Source organism: Nyctibius grandis, chromosome 4 (genome assembly GCF_013368605.1).
Source record: "Nyctibius grandis isolate bNycGra1 chromosome 4, bNycGra1.pri, whole genome shotgun sequence".
Taxonomy (NCBI): domain Eukaryota; kingdom Metazoa; phylum Chordata; class Aves; order Nyctibiiformes; family Nyctibiidae; genus Nyctibius; species Nyctibius grandis.
The window spans coordinates 15,785,848-15,809,915 of NC_090661.1; the positions used below are offsets into that span (position 1 = coordinate 15,785,848).

General features: G+C 39.5%; 2 protein-coding genes across 9 annotated transcripts in view; one reads left to right on the top strand and one right to left on the bottom strand.

Annotated features, from left to right (window-relative positions):
* KCNC1 (potassium voltage-gated channel subfamily C member 1) overlaps positions 1-24,068 on the top strand; it is a 130,243-nt gene that overhangs the window by 39,977 nt on the left and 66,198 nt on the right. The window lies entirely within an intron of this gene.
* Positions 1-24,068, bottom strand: part of SERGEF (secretion regulating guanine nucleotide exchange factor) — a 258,027-nt gene that overhangs the window by 19,093 nt on the left and 214,866 nt on the right. The window contains exon 18 of one of the 3 annotated variants that reach the window (XR_011048015.1): positions 3,381-3,447. The exons of 1 other annotated variant lie outside the window; for it this stretch is intronic. The gene's annotated coding sequence lies outside the window, so the exon portion shown is untranslated. Of the gene's footprint in view, positions 1-3,380; positions 3,448-18,848; positions 18,901-24,068 lie in introns of those variants that run through there. One more of the 3 variants, XR_011048016.1, reaches the window with a different exon arrangement.

The following is a 24,068-nucleotide window of genomic DNA, read 5'->3' on the forward strand; positions in this document are numbered from 1 at the left end:
TAGGCACTGAAAGGGAAAAAAGTGTTCTGCGCTGCTATTGTTAGTTTTTCTTTAAGGATCCTAAACCTGACAGGAACTGTTTTGTTTTATGCCAAGACAATATACTGTCCACTGCTCTTAGGAACAGCTGAAGATCTGTTATACATCTTCAGGAGTGTATTGCTGGAGAGGAGTTTCTGTCAGAAAGCTTGGCTCCAGTTTTGATCTGCTGAAATTCAGCAGTGTTCGGATATGAAGGCTTAGCTTAGGACCCATATGAAGGGCAGGTGCAGGTCACAATATCCAAATCTCCCTTCTTAAAGATCTAAATGGAAAGAATGACAAATCAGATTGGGTGTCTCTACACCTATCTATACCTGAGAAAGTTTTCACATGAATAAAATTATTCTGTCGCATAACTGGATGTGATTTAAACTACTTCTCTGGGTTACAGAAAATGAAATACATGCTGGAAAGAAAAATCATCTGAATTCACTGCAGCGACTGAGTCTGGGCTGAGTTCCAGTCTTATTAAAATCAGAAAAATCATGGACCAGTCCAATATGTTGGCACAGACACATGAGCAATAGAGAAGTTCCTGCCTGCTTTCCTCATCTTGACATTCGCATATGAGGACAAGGACGAGTGTCGGTATCACCCCACTATAAACATAGAACAGTACAAATAAGCTGGCATAAAGATTTGTAATTGATGGTCAAAGAAAGTAGCAGGTAGCTATTCTGAAGGTGTATGTAGTTAAAAGGTAACTTTGGCTCGATAGTTTCCTATTCTGGAGAGGCACTGTCTTATCAACGTACGCAGCTTCAGCCTTTTGGAAATCTGAAAGTTTTAGGATTGCTTTTTTTTTCATTTAGACTACTAGGACACAGTCAGGGAATGTGGGCAGAGTATGGCTTTGTGGAAAACATGAGCCTCTAAGATTCAGTTTCTTTCTCAGCTCTGCTCAGGAAGATGCTGCTGCCCAGGCTCTGGGCTGTTTGCAAAGAATAGCATTCTAGTGTAGAGAACATTTCCCCTCCATTTGTTTGGTAATAAATGAGCTCCAAATTAACACGATCAAATGATCAATAGCTACTTTTGCTCCACAAATACCATTGATCTTAAAAGACAATTGCTTCCTCAGTGCCCTGCACAGAGAAAAGATATCAGCATAAGAAAGTTGGGTATGTTTTGTGCTGTTCTTAACATCATTGCTCCTCTCTGAGTGGAGATCCCTGTTGAATTAGAGCTAGTCATTTCTGACAGATCAATGCTACTGTGACTAGACTGGTTGTAAAGTTGCTATGGAATATCATCACTTCAAAGAATCTAATACAATTACTATTACTATCCTAATTTGCTTTCTTATGACGCAGATCTGTAATGGAGAAGAGCTTTTGATGATTGATCCTTAACTAATGTGGAGGAAAAAGTGGTTTGCTTTGTCCTTCAAGCAGCTCCTCCTTTCATCTAACATTCACAGCCATCCTCCAACTGGAAACAATTCTTTAAAAAAAAAATTAAGATGTCAAAGACAGTTTCTGATACAAGTGAAAAGATCCTTTGAAAGACAATCCTTACAGATGTACTCTGCACAGAGCACTTGTCATTAATAAGATCATAAACTTGAAGCTGAAATTAGGAGCAGTTTTAACATGCAAAAGGAATCCATAGATCAAACACTGCAAAGGAGAATATAATGTAGCTTTCAAACAGATCTAGATGGACTTGACAGGGGAGAGGCTAACCTGGATTAGAAACTCAGACTGAGAGGAAGAAAGATCAGGGCATGCAACTCAATTTTTTTTTTAAATTTCTTTATCTGTGCTGTACTTAAGTGATTTTTTTTCATTTAGATACTTCCACTGTGACTTTCCTGCCCTTTAAAAATGCTAGTGCTGTAAAAAGAGCAGGGGAGAGAAGTACTGGTTGTATGAACACAATCTTTGATAAAACTCAATTTTTATATAATTATTCAGCTGAAATTCTTAAATTGTTTACAAACATTTAAATAAGTGATTAAGCCTGTGAGACTAATAGATATTACACCAATTTTACTAAAGGAAGTATACAACTTGGTTGAAACTCAATGAAACAGTTGAGATTAGAGGAAGAACCTCTCTTTGGAACAGAGGAGCTGGTAAAAATTACTGGTTTGTCAATAACATTTGGGTTTAATCTTCCTTTGGGATAGGAGAAACGTCCGACAGCTATTCTCATTCTGCTCTCCAGATTAGATCATTTCTAAGTCACGCTGCAATTTTTACCTTTAAGACCTGGGGAAGAGTATCTCCAATTCTCATTTTCTCCAGTAATGAGATATCCCTCGTAGGAATTACAAACCTTTGGCCTAAAAGTTCAAAAAAAGCTCTTTTCATTCTGGAGTGGAACTTTTACCATATTTACAAGATCCTTACACCACCACCCCCAGTCTACATGCTGTCAAGATTTGCCTTTGACTAAAATCCTGTGGTTACAATGAAGAAGCAGCTTTATCAGTCAGATGGTGGGGGCCCGTCTTGATCCATGTGAGTTGCTAAAGTTCACCATGTAGCAAAACAAGGACAGGGGCAAAAGCATTAAGGTGAAAGAACAGTAAGGTGAGAAGAGGTTATACACTTACACAAGGGAAAAAAGGCAGACATTTATAGGGGAAACAGATACATTCTCTATTCCCGTGAAATGGTTTAAGTCCTGAATTTACAGCGACATTTCTGCAGATCAGCTCCTGTATTGTTAGCAGTGTAAGAATGCTGAAACTGCTAGATTTGGGGGACATTAATGGAGCTTCTAACCCAATAAAATGCAGCTGTTTCTGAGGATTTAGGAGCCATCCTTTACTGGGAAGCTGTGGGATATATTGCATGCTGTTAAGTTTAACACTGGGTTTTAACTGAATTTTCTTGATGCCAGCTGAGTGGGTCAAATTCATTCTCAATGCCTTGTGCAATACCAACTTTGTGGCTCAAGCTGGGAACACAAACAGAGCCAAACACAGCAAAGAGAAAAGTGGAAAAAACAGTGTAAATAATGGATAACTTCAAATTGAAAGTAACATTAAAATACTGCAGAAATAATTCTACAGGTCTTTTAAATAAGACTTGCTCACTAATTACACACTTCTCTAAAGTTTTCAATGCTATCTTTTCTGGAGAACAGCTGTGCAGAATCTCAACCTCCAACTATTTGCAAGCTGGTTGTTGGCTGTGTCATAACGCATGACAGCAAACCCGCTTGCCACATGCCAACAGCTGTAGTTTGTGTGCTGCCATGACCAGTCCATCTGCCAGCACCACCCATGCCAGTAAACGGGGCATGATTTTACAGCGCTGAATAAAAAGCCAGAGGAAGGAAATACCTTCCTGCCAGAGCAAGCAAAATGTTCCTGCTCTCAGTGCTCCTCTTCGCTTCCTCCTTTTCGTCGGCATTCAGTTCTCCATCTGCTCTCCAGGGGTGCTATGGCAAACGCTGGTAAAAATGAACACAACGCAACATAAGGCAAACCATGACCAAAAAGGCATTCTTGGGTCATTTCTACTCTCGCCCTGAGACAGGAAGGCAAGTAGATGTATTCATTAGTCTGATGCTTAAGGTCTAAATGAAGGTACACACCAGTAAATGTGGGGAGGATTTGAGCATGTCCTCTTCTCCCAGAATCCAAAGAGGAGTGGCCTGGTAAAGCTGGAACACAGCAATTTTTCTCTGCCCCAAATTGAGAGCGAGAGAGCGTGCACTAGTATGGATTACATCAACTCATGGAACAGCTTGGTTAAAGAGGAACTGTTGTGTATCGTGGGAGACAATGTGAGCTCTCTAAGTACGCTGTAAAAGCAAGAGTCAAAGGAAGTACCAGTACAGTTCCCACCAAGCACTGAACTTCTACCATATAAAGTCTAATTCATTTTAAACGGATCTGAAGTGCTATACTTCAATTGCTGTTTCTCTGAGAGAAGATTAAAATATTTCAATGGAATTGAAATTTTCTGGAGTAATACTAAGGGGAATAAAAATCAGATTTTCCAGAACATGCAAATTTAATTAACTGAAATCTATTTCAATGGAAAATTCCTGAGTGTTGCCACCTAGTCTGGAAGCACAGACACAAACCCTCCACCGCCGCCACTATAGCTCCTGCCAGCTATACTTTGTGCACAGGGGTATAGGAAGTAAGGGTCCCTGTCGAGCTCTGCCTTCCACTTCCCAGTGCTGTCTCTAGGGCTCAGATATAAGCAGCCAAACCTTTCTTCCCCTCTCCCATACCGTACCTCAGGATAGGACTGTGGAGCAGGAAATGAAAAGAAATAGTCAGCTAACTCGCAAATGACGGTCCTAAGCAATAGTAAATCCCTACTTCTAAGACTGCTAATCCATATTCTTGCTACCAAAAATACTATTTTTATTCCTCCATTAGTAGGAATAGTGTGAGTCAACAGACAAATGCATTTGCTTTTCAAGAAACGCATGACAAATGTTGTAATTTCACCTTTATGTTGCAGACTCCCCCACTTCAAGAAACCAGCTTTGTTTTTAAGCTAACTGAAATGAAACATCAACATTCCCCTTAGAAACCAAGCCTCCCTTGCCATTGCTGGAGTGGAGCAAATAGGGATTGAGATACAAGCTTAAAGCTTCACAAATCACTTCCGTACCTGACAGTTAAGCTATCTAGGACTGAGGTTGATACAGCACAGCCAGATGAAAATTCAAAGAAAAAAACTAGGAAGCTATGAAAATTTATAGTGATTAAGGATCTGACTCATTGATTCCGGTTCTTCTTTTCCTCTCACTAAGGAAAGCCAGACGTTGTCTTATGAAAACAACAAAGATGGGCAGTGCAAGCATGCAAGATGTGGACCCCTAGTTTTTGGTGAATACTGATCCCCTCTTCTCTACATGCATAGGTCGAAGTACTGTAAGTTGGCAGTCAGGAAATCAGTTCTTTTATGCAGTTACAGCTGGATAGATTTAATGCTTGGGATAAACTGGCCTTAAGCAAACTTTAAAGAAAAAAAAAAAAAAGGAATTCCTTGCTAAGTGATCCCAAGAGGCATATGTTTCTCTCAAACAGTTAAGGGGAAGCTGCTGACTTGCACTCAGTGGGTTCAACAATTTGAAAATGATTAATTTGGTTTTAAATCTTCCAGACCCACTTATGCAACAGACAGCAAGGAGAGAAATTCAATTTTTTTTAGAAACTTCCTATTTGGAAGATTAAGAGATGGAATCAGTGGTACATTACAATGAAATTTTAATTAACAGAAGTTTGGCACAGAGAGAGATTTCACTGCGTTGCTTTGCCAGCGCACTCTGTCTTCCAGAGACTCAGCTTCACACCCAGCCTTGAGCTCTAGTTCATTCAGTTTGGAGATTGCCTCTCTACAAGGTGCTGTGTTTTGGAACCGCTGAGGGAGGAAACAGTCATTTGCCAGTGATAAAGATCTCATGGTAGCTTTCTCAGTGCAGCTGTATTGGCCCTCCTGCGGTGGCAGGGGAGCGGGACTTGTTGCCTCTGATTTTGAGGGCTGATTGCTCTCAGGAGAAGCTTCTGCAGCATGAAATGAGATCTACAGCACGCTTTCTATACTGACAGAGGATTATCATTGCACGCACCCTCGCTCTCCTCTACACAGAAAAGCAGTGGGACAGCTAGTGCAGTAAACAGCTCCAATAGCTCTGAGCAAGAACATTTCTCCTTTTTGCCAACTGAATTCCCAGATGGCCATTAGCACCCAGCTATCTGACTTGTATACTTTCAAAGGCTCAGAGCACACTGTCTGCACTCACGCCAGATTCCTATAGGGTAACTGTAACCATACCATGCTCACTTCAGCTCTTCCAGCAGGTTTGTTCAGATCTGGAGCATACTTAATTTTCAGTCCTTAATTACATAAGGCTAAACATATGCCATGTTCACTCCATTTGATTCCAGAGGTAAGAACACTCACATGTGTATGTATTTTATACACGTATGTTGTATATGGTTATTATATTTACCAGGGTAGGATTCTTAGTTGAGATAAACCAGAGTAGGTTTAGAGATGCTCTGATTTATGGCAAAAGAATTCTTGCAGATAGAGGCTTTAGTATAAAAGGCGGTACAGAAAAGACAAGCATTCTTATTAGTCTCTGTTTTAGCCCTCCTACGTAAAAGAAAAATTCAGTGATGTGGAAGTAATTCAGGAGAAAACACTGCTTTAATATTAAGGGCTAGAGATTAAGTATACTATTAACTACATATTCTCTGCATGTTCTTTCAGAGCCTACTGTGCTATTCACAGTCACTTTGTCTATTTAGGACAAAGCTCTCCCTGGGGACCTCTCCCAAGAGTAAACAGAGTTACTTCAAGAATTAAAATAATCTGCTGGAGGTATATCACACTTTATGGGAATTGTAATTTACCTCTCAGGTATGAATCAGAGAGACAAAGCCAAGGGCTGCAGCAGGAGTGGGGCTGGAAAAGGGCTGACCACAGAGCAGGCAGGATGCCAAAAACATTGTCTCTGGAGAAGTTTTTCCTCCAGACCATCTCTGGGGTTTCCTGGGCTCAGCATCAAGCCCAAGCAGATGCCTGGGGTTGGAGCTGGGATAGAGACAAAGCAGAGAGTTGCTTTTAAAGTGGTGGAAAGGGGCTGCCAAACCCTGCTCTGCTGTTAAACTTTGGGTTTAGTTGAGGTAAATTGAATGGAAGGGTAAGAAATGCATACTCCCTCTTAGGGCATCCCAGAAAGAATAAACGTGGAGAAAGGATGTTGATAAGGTTTGATCTGAAAGGAAGTCACAACATTCTTCACGTAAACAGAGCTGAGGAAATTCAAGTACTCTTCCCAGATTGCTGGGACTGAAGAAAAATAGTCTGTTATATTTATAAGGAAAGGCAAGAAACCAGAGGGACTGACTTACAGAATCACACCTACTCACCTGTAAGGAGGGACAATTTTATACATAAAGCAGGAACTAAATACAATTGTCATTGACCTTCATAAGAGCTGGAAATAGAATAAATGGATCTGATTGTAGCTTCACAATCTATATAAAGAGAAGCCAATTTCTTTTTGAATAACATGCTTATATTTAGGATCCTAAATCTGTATTTGGAAACCTAAGGAACTGACCTGATTTTCTGAAGTGTTCAGCACCCAGTGACTGAGTGGAAATGTTTTTAAGAGGCTTCTGTGGGAGCTGCTGGATTCAAGAACTTTGGATGGGGAGAAAGAAATAAAAGTTTCACTCTATTTCTTAACTTTGGGCTTACAAATCTAAGACTTGTATTTTCAGAATTCATCACTCTGCAGTAAGGTCTGGTTCTCCTTTAAGTATTGTACTGCTAGAACCACTAAGTGTATGGATTTTTAAAAAGCTTTCAAACTCTTTTGCTACCATTTAAATAAAGATATTTAACACAGAGTAAACACAGCCCCACTTTGCTGCCATGCTAGTTTGAAATCTGGATAATATAATCCCTACAGCAAAATCAAAGCTATATAAAAAAGCCATAGCAAAGCCATATGAAAGCCAGTAGTAAACTACATTTTGGAACATTCACATTATGTAAAAGTTAAATTTCTAGTATCTCAGTTGAGGAAAAAAGAAGAGTTCTAAACATTAAGTAAACTGTGGAGGCCTCTTTTGCCCCCAAATGGCTTTTCCTCAGGAGATTCTCAACTTTTTTGAGGTCACTCTGTTCAGTGTCTTAAAAGGGCACTGGTATCAGTCTCTCTTCCATTCAGAAACTTTCTTTTATCCTTTCAAGACCACAAGACTGTATAAACCTGTTTGGAAAAGAAATTGTATAAACCTATAGCCTAACCCAATCCATATCAAAACACAAGGGTACATAATGAATTACTGCTGTATTATTTCCTCTAATGGCATGAGAACGTGAAAGTCCCAGAGTTCTTTCTACACAATATTTGCAAGTGCAGACATCTTTAAAGTGTTACTACCTTTCTTTGGAAGTTCTCAAAATTTGGGAGAAGAAAAAGATAAATTCTCACTGCATTCTTATTTTTATTTCACAGCAAATATTTCAAAGTCTTAGTGTAATTTATAATTTAATTAAGATTCGGATGAAATACCACCAAGAAAGACTAAGTACAGTCCTCGCCACGTGCCCTTCACAGAAGCATTGGGGTCTACAAATCTCATAGACCTGACTGATAAATGACTTGCAATTAAAACCACTTTCTAGAAAGCAGACATTCTAAATTAGGCACCTTTCTGCAGAGATAAGTTTTACAGTTTAGTGTACTCTTCATAATATAAAATACTCATGCATTCAGGGTACCATTATCAGCAGTCATGAAGCAAAGCTCATTAAAAAAAGTCAATTGGAGTCTTACTTATCACAATGCAGAAATGCAACTACCTAGAACAAGAAGAATGTCAAGACTATTATTTTTGGCATAGAAATGTCTACAGGCCCCAAAAGCAAGGTTGGCAACCCTTTATGATAGATTCTGCACAAATACCAGCTAGAGGTGGTCATTACCAGCAGTCGTTACATTTGTAAACTGGCAGACAAAAGACAAAAAGTGGAGCAGCACAGAGATGACCCATCAGTTCAGACCAGTAAGGAGTTAAACAGACCCCCCAAGTCACCCCTTCTCCAACACCAGCAACTTTTAACAGGCCCAATTCCCAATTTACCCCCCAAATAGGCTTGTGTCATTTCTGCATTGTCTGAAAATGGGTGCGTGTGTATGAAGTTCTTTCAACACCAACCGTAACTAAAGCAAAGAAACACAACTGATTTTTTTTATATCAAAGCCTTCTTTTGAAGTCTTATCACCTGTTTCCAAATTCCCTATTGACTGTGGATTGCCACTATACCCAAGCAAACAATTTTCCACATTCTTCAATAATTCAGTGGCATATGGATAGCAAATTCAGGCTCTCTGCTCTCTGAAAGCTTTTATATCACTCTGGGGCAGAATTTCAAGGCAAGATTTTCAAAGCACTGCGAGGAATATAATCACTTTCATTATTTTCAGTGGAAAGCACATGAATCAAAGCTTGCAACCCCTCAAAGAGCTCAGGCCACGCTTTCCTTCTAATCCCTGACCAATGCTTAATTGTATGGAGTCTTTTGAGTAAACTCGCCAAACCTGAATCTATACTAGATTTACTGTTCATAAAAATGTGTAAAAAACACGACTTAAAAAATAATTTCTTAAGATTTTTTTACTTTAGCCAACAGAGTTTTCTGTTAAAACAGCACTAAAAGAAATATATGATCATTATAGCTACAGATCAGTTTATTTATGAGACCAGTTGTTTAGTGGCCATGTAGAGCTAGAACAAACATATACGTTCTAGGGCAGGTGATATACCCAAACACATGCACTGGCTGGACAGCACAGTTATCTTGCAATTGTAAAGCTGCTCAAGAGCGTGATACTTCCAGTACTACAGCTTTCAGGCAATGTAAAGCAGCAATTTAATAGAGAAGCTGGCTATTAACAAGCTTAATAGTCTTAAGACAGACACCAAGTTTCATTTAGACAGTAAGGTCCCAGCTGAGACTGAAAATTTCTTCCTTGGGGACCATTCTACTCATAATTCAGCTGTGACTGCAGTTTCTGCAAGTAGGCAAGAAGTAAATAGCTCCCCACTCCTGTCTCCTGGCAAGGGTGTCACAGTGCACAGAGCAGAGAGGGGAGCACTCCTTGAGCCCCACAGACAGCTGAATGCCTTGTCCCTCCCTAAAATGGGTGCAGAAGTGAGCATCCTTAGCAGATGGCATAGACCCTCAGGGACTGATACGTGTTCAAATGTCTGAGAGCACTGGAAGAGAGGCTTGAAAAGGAAAGGGAGAAGAATAAGGAGGAAGCTTTATCTCCTTGATTTAAAGCCATTTCCTAATGCCATCTCACCAAAGTACTGCACAACCCAAACCACTTCTGTCTCCAGGATTAACAGTATGTGCTGCAGAAGAGAAGAAGTGGTCTTGTGGATGTCAGTAAGTCACACACACACAGCCCAGACGAAATGCATCAGAAATAGACTGCTGTTTATAGAGCCTATGCAGTACTGATTTGTCCACTGAAATGCAGCACTGATTTGTCCACTGAAATGCAGCAAAATTTTCCATTAAAATTATTGACTGATCTACTGTAAGGGAACCTACTAGAAAGGAAAGGAAGTAGATTTCACTGTTCAAAGGTGCAAAAGTTAAATGACAACACTGCTTAACTGCAGAAACAAATGGTAGAATACATAAACCCAAAGGTTTAGAGTCCACACAGCAATGCCCAGAGCTGACCATCTTTCATTCCATCCCTCACATAAAATACCTAGTGAAAGGTATGGAAATAACCACTTTCTAATCGGAAACCCAGTGAAATACTGATCTAGACTTGAAGTGTCAGTTGCCTGTAATTGTACCTCATATTGTACGTCAGATATTTCCAAATGGACTTCTGAACTCAAGCTCACAAATCTCTGTACAAAAAGAGGACCAGCATGATCTACAGATACAAAGCTTCCCACAGCTGCTAACAAGCCATAGAGCTTAATGTTCTCTACACTGCAAAGAGGTAGTTTGTGGTGTTTAAAATGGTTTAGTAAGCCACAGTGTTTCAGACTGAATCCTTGAATCAAAGGGAACTTCTCTCATGCAAAACTGCTATAGGATTAAGGTCTGCCTGACTGAAGCAACAGCCTTCCTTCACTGTGTTGATGGCACAGAATTCCAGTGTAAGGAGAACAAGATGACACACACAGTGATTTCCTCCTAAAGGTTCTTCGATACCGTGAAAGAGAAATTGTGAAGTAGGCAGCCAAGTTCTGTTTTCTGCTGGGGTACATCTGCTCAGCCGGTTCTTTAGGGTACACATACGATTGGCAAAGTCTATGGAGAATCAGCTGACAAGAAGACATTAGTCAGGGGAATGCACAGATGTTACAAACACCTACACTTCATTCCAAAATTAACTTTTCTATTAGCAAACATTTGACAGTCTCAGGTCTGCCAGAGAACAACAGTCTGCTCATGAATGCTCATCGGGAAAATGTTGCCTATTAGTTCAGGTAATTTGATCTTAGAAGATACACATACAATATTAACTTGAACCAATAGGTAGAGCAGAAAAGAAAGAGCTATTTAACCATATACTCAGCACCACTAATTACTTCTCCTTTGCCTACTACCACCGATTACAGTCATTTATTGCACACGGTGATGTGTCCTGGATGGTTCAGATGTATAATTACGGTGAAAAAGCCATTTCTGATTAAGTTCTGAAGGCAGCTTTCCTGCCGGATTTATAGTCCCAAAGTTTAGGCTCTCCTATACTGATCTTTTATATGCATTGCACTGTCTTCCAGGACATTTGGTCAGACTCTCATCTGATGTAAGTGAACCTGGCAGCACTGCGGGGAAGAGAGTTATTTCCTTTTCCACCAGCTGAGTGTCTGGCACATAGTTTCTTCTAATTAGTATTCATCTTTAGGTCCGTTGAATTTATGGCAGGGAGTTAGCTCCCATGGAAGTCATAATTATTTAGAAGCTTGGACAATTTCCCTTGTAGCCTGCAACCCTTGCTGAGAGCACCTTAATTATTAAAAAAATGAGACTATTATATCAATTGTCCTCAGTAAACTGACACTATGCAAACTAACATGGATCTAAACATGTATTTGTGGTGCCTTTAACCCTCTCACCTCACACAGTTTAGCAGCTGAGCAAAAAATACTGTAAATGAAACATTTTGACATCTTCAAATGGACATATATTTAAGGTGCCTGAGTTTGAGTAGCAGAGCTGCCGCACATTTTTTGCTCCTATTGATTCCAGGTAGAGTCATGGATCGTCAGCACTTACTAACAAACATGGGTATGCAAGCAGCTCTCTAGACAACAACAACTGGAAAACACTGACGGTAACTATAGAACCTCTAGCCCTCTGCTCATTCAGCAGCTTAAGAAAAAAGTGAAACTTTTACTACATTTTGTCTTGAAGTCAAACAGACCTTTTTCAAAAGCATATTTTGGTTACAAAGTTAATGAAAATGCATTGGCCCATGGCCTTGAAAGTGCCATTACATGCACGAAATACAACACATCAAAACTCATATAAAAGGAAAAAGAGGAACACAAGCCTCCAAGAAAATACAGATCCAGATAGTTTATGGGATTAGATAATCCTCTGCATGGACATATACTAAGTTATGGCTCAAAGGAGTTCATCAAGCTAGATGTATCACTTGATAAGAATTAGAGGTCTATGCAGGAAAGGGAAAGAAATAGTTAAAGAAATCACTGAGGTACTTCTTAATTATGCTCTCACACTCCAGAAGTCTAAATAGAGTTAATTGCCAAGGCAGTAACTAGAAATCCACTCAGTGTCTGCTGCCCAGGATCATTTCTGAATGAAAGCAAATTCATCCAAACAAAACATAACTTGTACATAATCCAGTCATTTCCAGGTCCTAGAAAATTCCAACCATATTTGGAGAAAACCTTTATTTTGTTTTCTTAAAGAAATGTGTGGGGAAATTATGGCAATTTGGTAAACAGAAAAATAAATAGTTCTGTAAAGATTTACAATGTTTTCTAGAAGCACTGAAATAATGGAAGAGTCAAAGTCCAATTATCAAAAAGTGACAGACCTCTAATCCCACAGACATTCAGAGAAATATAGCCTAAGTCTTCTTGAAATTGCTCTTAGACTCCTAAGTCACTTGGGCCCATTTAACATTTTAAAACTGGATACACACACAATACTCTAGACTTTCAAAATCACAGGGGGAAACATTCATGAATGAAGAAGAATTACAGAAACACTTAGGAATTCTGTCTGCTCTCTCCCACCTCCTGTCAACATTGTCATATAGTATCTAATCCACAAAAATATTCTACATTTTCATCTTTAGTCCATAGGCCATTTATGTTTCTTCCCAAAGAAATAACCTGTCACAACTTTCATTTCTTTTAAGTCATTATTTTCCCTGCCTTTTCTTTTTCACTTTTCTTGTTGTCTTTTCTCATTTTTCTCCTTTTAGCTCCTCCTATCAAAAGAAAAAGACTTTCAAAGCCAAGGGACAAAGTTGGACCATCTATAACATGGGTGCTAGGTGTAAATGCTGACTCCAACAACTGATCAGAGTCAACACAGCTGGAAAAGCTACTAGCTTCTTGAGGCTTGGTACTAGATTTTAGACACCCAGATGTGACTTCTTTCTCTTCCCTCTCCCTTTCCCAACATTTTATCCACTGTGAAATTTGAGTGAGATCTTTATCTCCAACTACTCTTCCAAAGGGGGCCACTGAGACAACATATAGGGTACAAATTTTAGAAGAAAGTGCCACCAAATGAACTGCTAACACCATTTCCAGCACTAAGGCACACCTACATATAATGAAAGAATCTTTCATTTTATACAAGTGGTTTAGAAGGCAACCAGCAAATGTTAGCATCTTCCCAGTTAACAAAATCCACTGATTTCTGAAACAGTTAATATCACAGCAGAGCTACATGATGAATCTGGGAATTTATTTTTAAATCACTTTTCAATAGGGATGTTCCTGATCTTTCAAAATGACAGATCTGCAGCTCAGTCTGAATGATACCACTGCAAAATAGCACCGATTTTCAAACTCTCTGAAAAAAAATTAATTTGCTTGCAGTCAAAGAGCCCAAGACATATACAACACAAATCCTGGTCCCATGACAAACCTCAGATGCTCCTTTAGTCTTGGATACAATCGCACACAGCCTCATGTAAAAACAGAAATTGTTAAATAAAAAATGCACACGCATGTCAGAAAATAAGAAACCTGGGAGAAAGTTAGAAGGTAGTAGCTCCCATCAAGGATTACGTTCATAAAACTCAAGCTCTTGGTTCATACAGAAAAATTGCAGTGATTTCTGCGAAATTTTCTTCTGTGAATGACAAGTGAACTCTACTGTATGTTGTTTCTGAGAGAAATAACTGCTGTACCATATAGTTAGGACTGATTTAGAGATTTTGATTCTGGATATCTCCAAATAGAAGCCTACATGTTTTTACATTAAAAAAATAAATAAGTGCAGTGCTTTTATAAACATAGTCCCAGGCATGGCAAAGCTCCAGACCTGGTACTAATTAATGGCTCCTTAGCTGATAATTACCCATTTACAATGGGTTTTACAATTAATATTTTATTTTGGTTAAAAAAATTGAATGCTTCATAATAAGAATTTAATTTGGTGTCTCTGACCAAACTTGCACTTCAGTAGTCAGAACCATAGAATGCTTTGGGTTGGAAGGGACCTTAAAGATCATCTAGTTCCAACCCCCCTGCCCTGGGCAAGGACACCTTCCACTAGACCAGGTTGCTCAAAGCCTCGTCCAATCTGGCCTTGAACACTTCCAGGGAGGGGGCATCCACAACTTCTTTGGGCAACCTGTTCCAGTGTCTCACCACCCTCACAGTAAAGAATTTCTTTATAACACAATCTAAATCTCCCCTCTTTCAGTTTAAAACCATTACCCCTCATCCTGTCACTACATGCCCTTGTAAAAAGTCCCTCTCCAGCTTTCCTGTAGGCCCCCTTCAGATGCTGAAAGGCTTCTGTAAGGTCTCCCCAGAGCCTTCTCTTCTCCAGGCTAAACGGTCCCAGCTCGTTCAGCCTGTCCTCACATGAGACATGACCTATTCCCTTAATCACTTTTCAGATGAGACATTCCACAACACAACATAACATTTCTTATTTTTTTCTGGTAAAACTACTTAAAAAGCTCACCTGAACTACCTAAGCATTTAATTCAAAATGACAGCAGAATGTTTCCTCTGAATGGTAGGTAGCCTACACTACTTCAGGGATGAGCAAGGAAGAACACAAGTTTTCCAGAAAAGAGTTCTTTCAAAGCACCCTGTAACAAATAATCACATTTTGCATCTGTTTGTTTTTCCCCCCTCACATTTAAAAGAGAACTTTTAAGCAGAAGGCGTATACAATTTGTTAAATCTACATTTTGGATACTTGCAATTAAACTATGAGGATATATTTTTTCATCAGAGAAAAATTGTTTTAATAGCCATAATCAACACAATCAAATATAATCAGTCTGTCAAGTTAATCACAATTTAAAATAATTTACAATAATTTTGTACCTTGCCAGCTCACATCTATATGAAGATGATTGCACCTGGAAAAGATATGCAGCTCTAAAGGTTTCTATCTCTGTTTCAATAACTGTGCTACGTTACGTGTTTTCATTTTTGTTCTTCTGTATCCTCACTCTCCCCTCTCCCACTCTGTTTTAACTTTTTGAGAGTTTTATTCTTGATCTTTTCCTCCACTCTATACATTTGCCTCTGTTTTATGCATATCTATACCTTTATGCAAATGATTAGGATAATACATGGAAATTTCCTAAGATTCTTAAGAAGTCTAAACCTCGTGAAAAGTGAGGCAAACATATTAGGTTCGCTTCCTAAATCTATTATTTTGGATTTTTTTCCCCAAATCTGCACACCAGCATTCCCCATTTGTCTCCAGCCATGCCTGAGGCATACTCTGCTGTGTTGGCCAACTTCTCTGTTTTCATTTTATTCCGAACACCCCTCCAGTGCTCTTACTCTGAATCTGCCACAACATGGATATCATCTCCTACTTCCTACCCTTCATCTCCTCAGTCTCTCATTGAATTCTGCTCCTCTGTCTTGCTGTCATTTCCATTGCACTCTTCTACTCTTGATTCTTAATTCCTTAAGAAGTTTTATTCTACTGCTTCAGTCCCCTTACTTCTGCCCTGCACATTAAGCTGCCTTTGTTTTTCCAGTGGTAACAATACCAAATTCAAGCTTACCTTTATTTCTCAAGTCCCTTATTTTGACCTTGCTTTTGAGCCTGCTCACACTCTGCAGAGGCTTCCCTGCCTGTGGCTCAGACCTTTGCCTGTCCTCAGTTTCTCCTAAGCTCCTCATCTTTGCTCCTGACATCCCATAAGTCTTTTTTTCTGCTTCTGTCTTCCACCTCTCCTTTTTAACTAGAACAGCTTGTATTTTCTTGGTCAAGAAGCACTCTTTTTTTTTTTTTCTCTTCAAATCAGTTCTTTAAAATCCTCTCAGGAACCCTTCCTTACCTTTTGATAAAAAGCCCATGTGTCTTGTATTTAACAATGCCACAGTCTCTTTGGAAGGAGCTAATTTCCAATTAAATCTGAGCACAGACATCTCCAAAAGATGCTTCACACTCCAGCAGGTAGAGTCCTCTGGGTATAAATACTGGATAGACCTCATGTCCATCCACAATAGGTCATCTTAACATAAGATGCAAAATATACCATTATTATTAATAATAATAATAATTGCAGCTTTGATCTCCTGTATTTTAAGTGTTTCTTACAGGCAAAATATTCCAAAGAGGCACAATTTCTTACCTCCTCCCATTCACAGGGCATTTCCCAGACTCAGATAAGTTTCCATGAACAGATTGTTTTTCTAAGCAAAAAACCTGATCTCTAAAACAGCAGTGTGCTGGAACCCCTCTACATCAGGACAGCCTCCTGGTTGTTACTGTTCCCAAAAATCTACAGTTACACTGCTTTCATTAATGAAATTGATAATTTATTATGATCTTGTCAAAAGTTTCCTAGCATAGCTTGTAAAGTCTTGATTTAATTAGGAGCAAAAATTATCTGTTTACAGTCAGCAGTGAAAAAAAAGACCAAGACATTACAATATACAAGACACATTTCCCCCTCCTTTACACCATTAGATTTACTTCAAGAACCAAATAAGGAGCTTAGTCTTCAGGACAGCAGTGTATCTGGATACTCAGTAGCTTTCATGGCAGAAAGTTAAGGAGAAAAAGCCACTTGCTCTTATTTAAATTATTGTGGTTGCTGAAGAAAGTGGAACTAGGTTGATTTGTAACATGCGGGAAGCTAGTCTTCTGTCTTTACTGAAGTTTACAGATATTCAGCAAAAAATGTAGCTGTTTGCCTCATCTTCTGAAGAAAACAATTCTATTCAAAACCATATGTTATAGAGCCATAGTAGGGCATAGCTTCATATTGAGATCACAGGCACAATAGAAAAGGAAAAGGACAGGAAGGAGGCAAGAGCACACAAAGCCTCTGCTGAAGACCAATATAGTTGTTCTTCAAGGGAACACCATCACATTTGTACCTTACCTGTTGGATCTACTTCTCAGAGGCCTATAATTTCATAGAAGTGTTACACTGATGGAAAATCACAGGTCACTGTCAGACCCATATTTTGTGATTTTTTTTTTTTCTTTTTAAACACAGAACTCCTAGAAGCAGTCCAAGAAACATACTAGTTTTATGGTAATGTTTGTTATTCTTTGTTATAATAGCCTTGTTTCCTAGTCATTCAATATGCAAAAAAGCCTTAATATGCTTGCAAACACTAACACACATCGATTATTATCGATTCTCCCCTATGGTGAATAGGAAGGAACAATGAGTATCATAGAAACTGTCTGGATATAAAAAAACTGATGACAGCACAGTTGCAAGTCTTGGCTATAGTTCCCTTTTTGCTAGGAGTGCTTGAGTTCTTTCAAAATCCTGTTGCCAAGAGCAGACCTATGCTTTTCTCTTCAACTGGTTTTAATTTGCAAGAGCATCTGTCCTAAAAGCTCAAAGCATTGAAAGCTAGAAAGGTCTGGACTGTATTTCTAAGGGCTGATGATGATATATCATGAAAGTTTAGTAAAAAGCTTCAGAGGTGAACAACTTCTCGGTATGCAATTCACTTCTATGTACAGGTAGTAGAGCCTTTCCCTAGCTCTTTGCCTGCTTCTTCCTCCTTTGCCATCAACCCTGCTTATGACATTGCAACGGCAATACCATTAGCTTCTGTGTTTATTATTGACAATGGCTTCTCCAGACAGATGATAGATGCAGTTATAAGCATAGCAAGGCATAGTGAGACATGGACTATATCTAGAGTTTAAAGCCTGGTTAAGCCTGTCAAAAGGTAAGAAAAACAGAAGCAGTATGAATCACATTTTACCAATAAGTACTGAAAAAAGACCAAGACACTGTCAGAAGGAAGTTTGTTGCAGAGCTATGAAAAAACCCTTTACACTATTTGAATCTTGGCTCAGCACTTTGACTGGCACTTACTTCATTAGAGGCTTTTGCAGGGAGAAGGATCTTGAATTGAGAAGGAGGGTAGCATGGAAGAGGACATTATGCATTGCTTCTTAGGCCCTAGCTAAGGTAATTTACAACAGGATTACCTAACCAGTGGGGTTTTTTTTTAAGAGAAGTTCACACACACGCACACACAAAAAGTAACAAGAAGATTATTAAAGACAGTACTCAAGGAGACTCAAAGGTATATAGCAGCCAGTCACAGCCCTAAGAGTTCCTTTGAGCAGGACAGCACAGTAACAGACTGGGTTGTGTTCTTTGTAAAATACATGTTTCATGTATGGGAACAGATGGAGAGCTTTTTTAAAAAAGCCACAGTGATTTGGGCATTTCATAAACATTTTGCAGACCCAGGATGACCTCAACACAGAAGCACAGGTTCACATTCTAGATGTGGTTGCATTTGGAATATGTCTTTGTTTCTAAGGTACATAGAAGCAGATGTGCAGACATAAATATAGATAAATCTCTACCTACTTCAGGGAAACAAGATCTTGTCATTAAATCACAAGGCCAAGAATCAGAAAATCTGTTTTTACTTCCACTTAATCATACACTTCAGCAGCTCTAAATAAATGGACAACATTCATTTCAGTTAATTTACTTACTGCTGTCTTTAGACTCTGGATATTTAAAAAGCAGCTTCTGGAAATGGTACTTTCCTTGTGCCTCAGTTTCTTCCCTGAGTAGCCACATAATTCTTGGGAAGAAGGGGAGGGGATGGATGACTTCAAGTTTGTTTCCTTGTTTAAATAACTCATTTCCATTGTTCTAGGGAGGTTCATGACCAAGGTCATTGCAGTCATTCTGGAGACAAAACAAGTCATTGAATCTGTGTTCCCAGCCTGGCAAAATGGCTTGACATCTATAACCTTTCAAAACACAACCTGCCTCTAAGCATCCTAGCAATGACATCCATGTAAGGACTTAAAAATATATTCTGAACCATAAGAATTAAACCTGCCAGTTAAGACAAAAGCTATCAATGCTAGCTTGAATTCTTAATATTCCTGTAGAATACAATGCATCTTCTAAAATTTGAAGGTTACATATTTACTTTCAAACTCATTCTCTTGTCACCTGGACTGCCCAATGTAGCACCTGGCTCCTAATTAGAAAGGCATTTAGATATTGTCAGCACCAGGTTTACATTACATGTTCTGAAATGTTTAGCAGACTTAACTAGGTGTTGAAAGCCAAGTGAAATCACAGCACTACTGAACCTTGTATTAAGCGGCAGGACAGCTTTTGGTGCAGTGCTTTCTCAAAGCAGGGGGAAGGCACGAAAGGCTGACTAGGAACTCTGAGGGAAAGCAACACTGATTAGCAGACCCAGGGGACTGGTACAAAACACCAGAGGGAATCCAAGAAAGCGTAAGGAAGGAAAGAGGATAACAAATACAGGGTAAGATATGCTGACCACTATATATTTAGCAAAAGCCCACATTCTAGAATAAAAAGGAGCAGCAGAGGGGAAAACAATAATTTCTACCCTACTCCCTGGACACTGCAAAAATAGGAGAGCTTGATTGCGGATGAGATTTTATCAGAAGTGAATCTTCAAATGTACTGAATCGGACCGTCAGCCACTGTAAGTCAATGCAGTGGAGCTCTACTCACACACACACACAAAACCCCAAAACCACCACAAATAACCCACTCCCAGTGTCCTCCACTCCTCAGCTTAGATTATGAACTCCTCAGCTTAGATTATGAACTCCTCAAATCCATTTCAAAATCTTTGCTCTCCAAGCAATTTCTCTATGAAGGCACATCAGTGTCACTTAGAGATGCCCCATGCACTCTGTCAATGTTAAAATTGCCATTCAAGACAGCTTAAAAAAATAGGAAAACTTAATAGGAAGAATGGCTTTGGTTGGAAAAAGAAAACCTACAAGAATAAATGCTGACTTTCCCATATTTGGTTTCATAGCAAAAGAACCATCCCAATTTTCTATGTAAATAACACACTTTTCAATATATGTTTCAATTTTAAAAAGCTTGAAAACAAATACGTTTTCTGAAGTTAAGAGAGCTTTGAATTTTCAGAATGGAATCTGCTTTTCAAAAAAATAAAATCTCTTCTTGCTTTAATACTCTAGAATATATTTGTGCATTTATTAATATCGTGGAGGTAGACACCACATTACCAGGGAAGAATAACTTCACAATATGAATCATTAATTTAAATATGCACTAAAAAGTAATTATATCTAAAATGACTTGCATTGGTCTCTTAATTTGCATACTGAAGTGAGGTGCACTGTTTCTGCCTTATTAACAGCAGAAACATTTTGGCCAAAAGCTGCAAAAGTCCTTATTCATTGTGTATGCCCAACATGACAATCCAAAGCAAGGTCAACCTGAAATTTTTGCAAGTGCCATACATATCGCTTCTGTCAGTTAGGTGCCTCATCTTGCTGCACGTAAAATCCAGTTCAGAGGTCTTGGTCTTTTATCCGTAATGCAGCAGTTTTATAAATGGGTTTCTACTTCATGATCATTTTGTTGGAAGTGGAAGGGGCTGTCATGTAACATTACTGGTGAATTTTCAATGATGTCTGTATGGTTGGCAACAATGTATTTTAAAGAGAAGATTTTAACTTCTGGTGCTTAGCTTTAATGTGTCTTTATTGTTTTAATACATCAGACTCATTTTTACATGTAAAAATAGTATCTGTGCTTGCCTGGGAGCTGAGAATGCAAAAGGATAGCTGAATGTTCAAGTCCTTGCGTTGCCTGAGCAGACGTCAGTTTTGGGAAAGAAACGGAATGTTCGTATTCCCCTGCAAGAGCTTTAGGCAACTGAATATGAAAATCTACTCCTAAAATGAAACAGATCTGCTAATTATGTGAAAAGACTTACTATAAATATAGAAGAAGAGTTTAAATCCAAAATGTGTTCAGTAGATCAGCAATTGCTCAGTTCTTCTGCCCTTACCAATCTGAGGAAGCATTTAATGCTGAGATGGAATATCAGAGGTGGTTAGGTAGAACAGAGATAAACTTGGAGCTAATTAGAAAACATGCTTCACATTATTCATCCACTCTCTAGTAACAGCTGTTTTGAGAAATTGCTATAGGGATGATCCCACTGCAATACTGGCTTTTGAAAGACTTCTAAATCCTGTAAAATGTATTAATCTGTGGCATTCATATGAATAGCACAGACAAATGAAAGCAATTACTTTCTCCTCTTTATTCTGATTCTTTATCTTTGTTCGATGTGGATAGCCTATGCCAAATATCTATCCAAGATACTTTTATGATTTAAGATTTATTTATTTATTTTAAATTATTTGGTCTATTTTGAGGCTTCAGCTAATGGAAAAATGAGGAAAACTAAGCACTCTTACTACATAAGAAAAAAAATATAACTGGCTTACTTCAATACCCGTCAGGAACCTCAGATTTGGAGGTCTTTGTTAAGCTAGTTGTTGGAATAAAAAAAAAAGATAGGGGTGGGAAGGAAAAGGGAGAAAAGATGTTTTTCCAAACTGCAAAATCTGCTACCATCGGTAATCCATACAAAAGTCAGAGGAGAAGGGGAAAATACTGCATATCATAATTGAGATAGATTTGTGGAAAGGGGCAGGACTGCAGCAGAGCGCCTCGCTGCAGAACTCCTGAGCCAAGCCAGAGGGTATCCTGCCTACTTTGGTTTTTCTTACATTGATTAAATGTAATTAAGAAGAAAGAGGCTCTTCTGTCTATTCTGAAGACACAACACAAACAGTAGCAGATGCTTGGATTTGGGGGGACAAGGGGGAATGGCACCACAGACGACTCCTGCTGCTTTACAGTAGCCAGGATGCTCTCAGAGCTGTTTCAAAACCATGGCCAACCCCAGGCTGCCCCACAGCACACAGCTACAGCTCTGCTAAAGCATATAGGGGATGCTTGAAATCCCCAGGAGTCCTGTTAATGTAACCCTATACCCTAAGGGATATTAGTGAGCTCTGCCATGCTATCCCAATATCCACAGAAATTAAGTATGCCCAGTCCCACTTCACAGTGACAAGGACACGCAGGCTGTCCCAGAGGCTGCTAATCAGAGCTCTGGGTTTTGGCTTCCCATACCACAGCAATAAGACCTGTCCTCTTTGGGAAGTGCCTAGAAAAGCCCGAGAAAGGCCATATCTTGAAATAATAGAAGCAAGAACCATTTCCTAATAAGCAAAAGTATAAGGAGTTCAGAAGAAAAAAGGACTGTGATAAGGAGGGACCCAGAGGAAGACAAGGGAACAGCAAGCTCAGAGGGAGCTCTCAGAAGTCTCAGAGCCCCAAGGCTCCTGCTCTTGCTGCTTATTTCCTTCATCCTTCTAAAGCGGCCACATTGGCCTGGCTGTAATTTGGATACTAATTCCCTCCCCCGCCCCCGCAACACACATAATTTGTTAAGAAAAAGGGAGAAAATGTTTTGTGTAAAAAGTCTGCATTCTCCTTGAGAAAGCCAACACGCCTGAGAGATTACTGCCATCACAGCTACATGGACTAGCATTTCATAAAAACAAATAAATCGGTGACCTGAAGCCATGCTTGCTCAGCACAGAGTCCCCAGCCTTGCTGCCAGTTTTTAAAACAGAAAGATTTGAACCAAAAGCTCAAATGGCTTTGGATCATACCCTAAGCCTGCAGCATATCTTATGTCCCTGGCTTTTGAAACAGCATGTGAGGGGGCAAGGCTTCCAACTGCCCTGGATCAAAACTCAAACAAATGGCAGAAAGGGAAGGGGGAATCCAGGACAGGAAACCTGACAGATGCGAGCCAGTTGGGAGTGCTGTTCTCCATGGGCACGGCCAAGGGGCCAGGAGAGAAGGGGCATGAGCAGTGGGGAGAGGGGAGGACAGGATGGCATTAAAAATATAAATAGTTATGTCACATATTGTGTACAAGGCTTAAAGATAAGTGTTTGCTGCTGACAGGGGTTTTATGGAGATTTGTTGTTGTGGCTTCTTTTTTTTTCTTTTAATGCATACATCACATTACCCCAAACTGACAACTCTAGTCAACCGTTATGCCAGAGCAGCAACCCTGCAGATCCCCTTCTGTGCATTCTGCTTGCCTGCGCACCCTGACACTTCCTTCGTGACAGCTCTGGAGACCTTAGGACACACTCTCCCTCTAATGCACATAAATCACTCACAGTAATGCTGATCATCAGCTGCTCAGGAAAACTGAGCTTCCCCCTCATCCTCTTCTTTTTTTTTTTTTTGGTCCACAGCAGGTATCCTTTCATGGGAAATTGGAATCCCATGTTGGTAAGTAACTCAGTCTTTCACTACATGCTGGAGAGGATGTCTGATGTTTCTGTCTGCTGGTGCTCTTCCTGGCCTGCTTTTCTCACAGAACCTTTAGAAAATTACATCCAAGAAGTAGCTGTTTGTAGTCTGCCACCAAAGGCAAGTGCAGATACAGAGGAATAAAATGCATGACTGGCTTCTCAGATTAGATTCCAGTCACTATTTCAAAACACCTGAATGCATCCATTTGCATCTTGCAAAGTTATACAGAGTCAGATTTTGTGAGGAATCTTCAGAAATCACATGCCCCATCCCATTTAGCTGGGAAGAGTGCTGGGTTCCTAATCCACTTTGGTTTACTTACAAAAATCCCAGCTCCTACAGCTAACACCCTCAAATCTTTTATTCTATTTCTGGGGCTGTCACCACCTGTAAATTTGGACAAAGCCAGAATTTTCTGAATGACTCATCCCTAACAACTGGGAGCAGCAAGAACTCAGCTTCCATTGCAGGAGAAAAGCCAAGAGTACCCCCTAGTGTTCTGGGTGCAACCTTAAATTTTGGCCAGACTGAAACCAGAGACAATCTCATTTTAGAATACGGCCTTTAGTTGCTTGGCATCCATCGTTTCCCTCTGAAAAAGGACACTTGTTGCAGTATGATTATCTGAATGTGCCTCCAAACCATCATCTTACAACAGCTTAGTGTGTCACCACTTCCAAGCGGAGTCA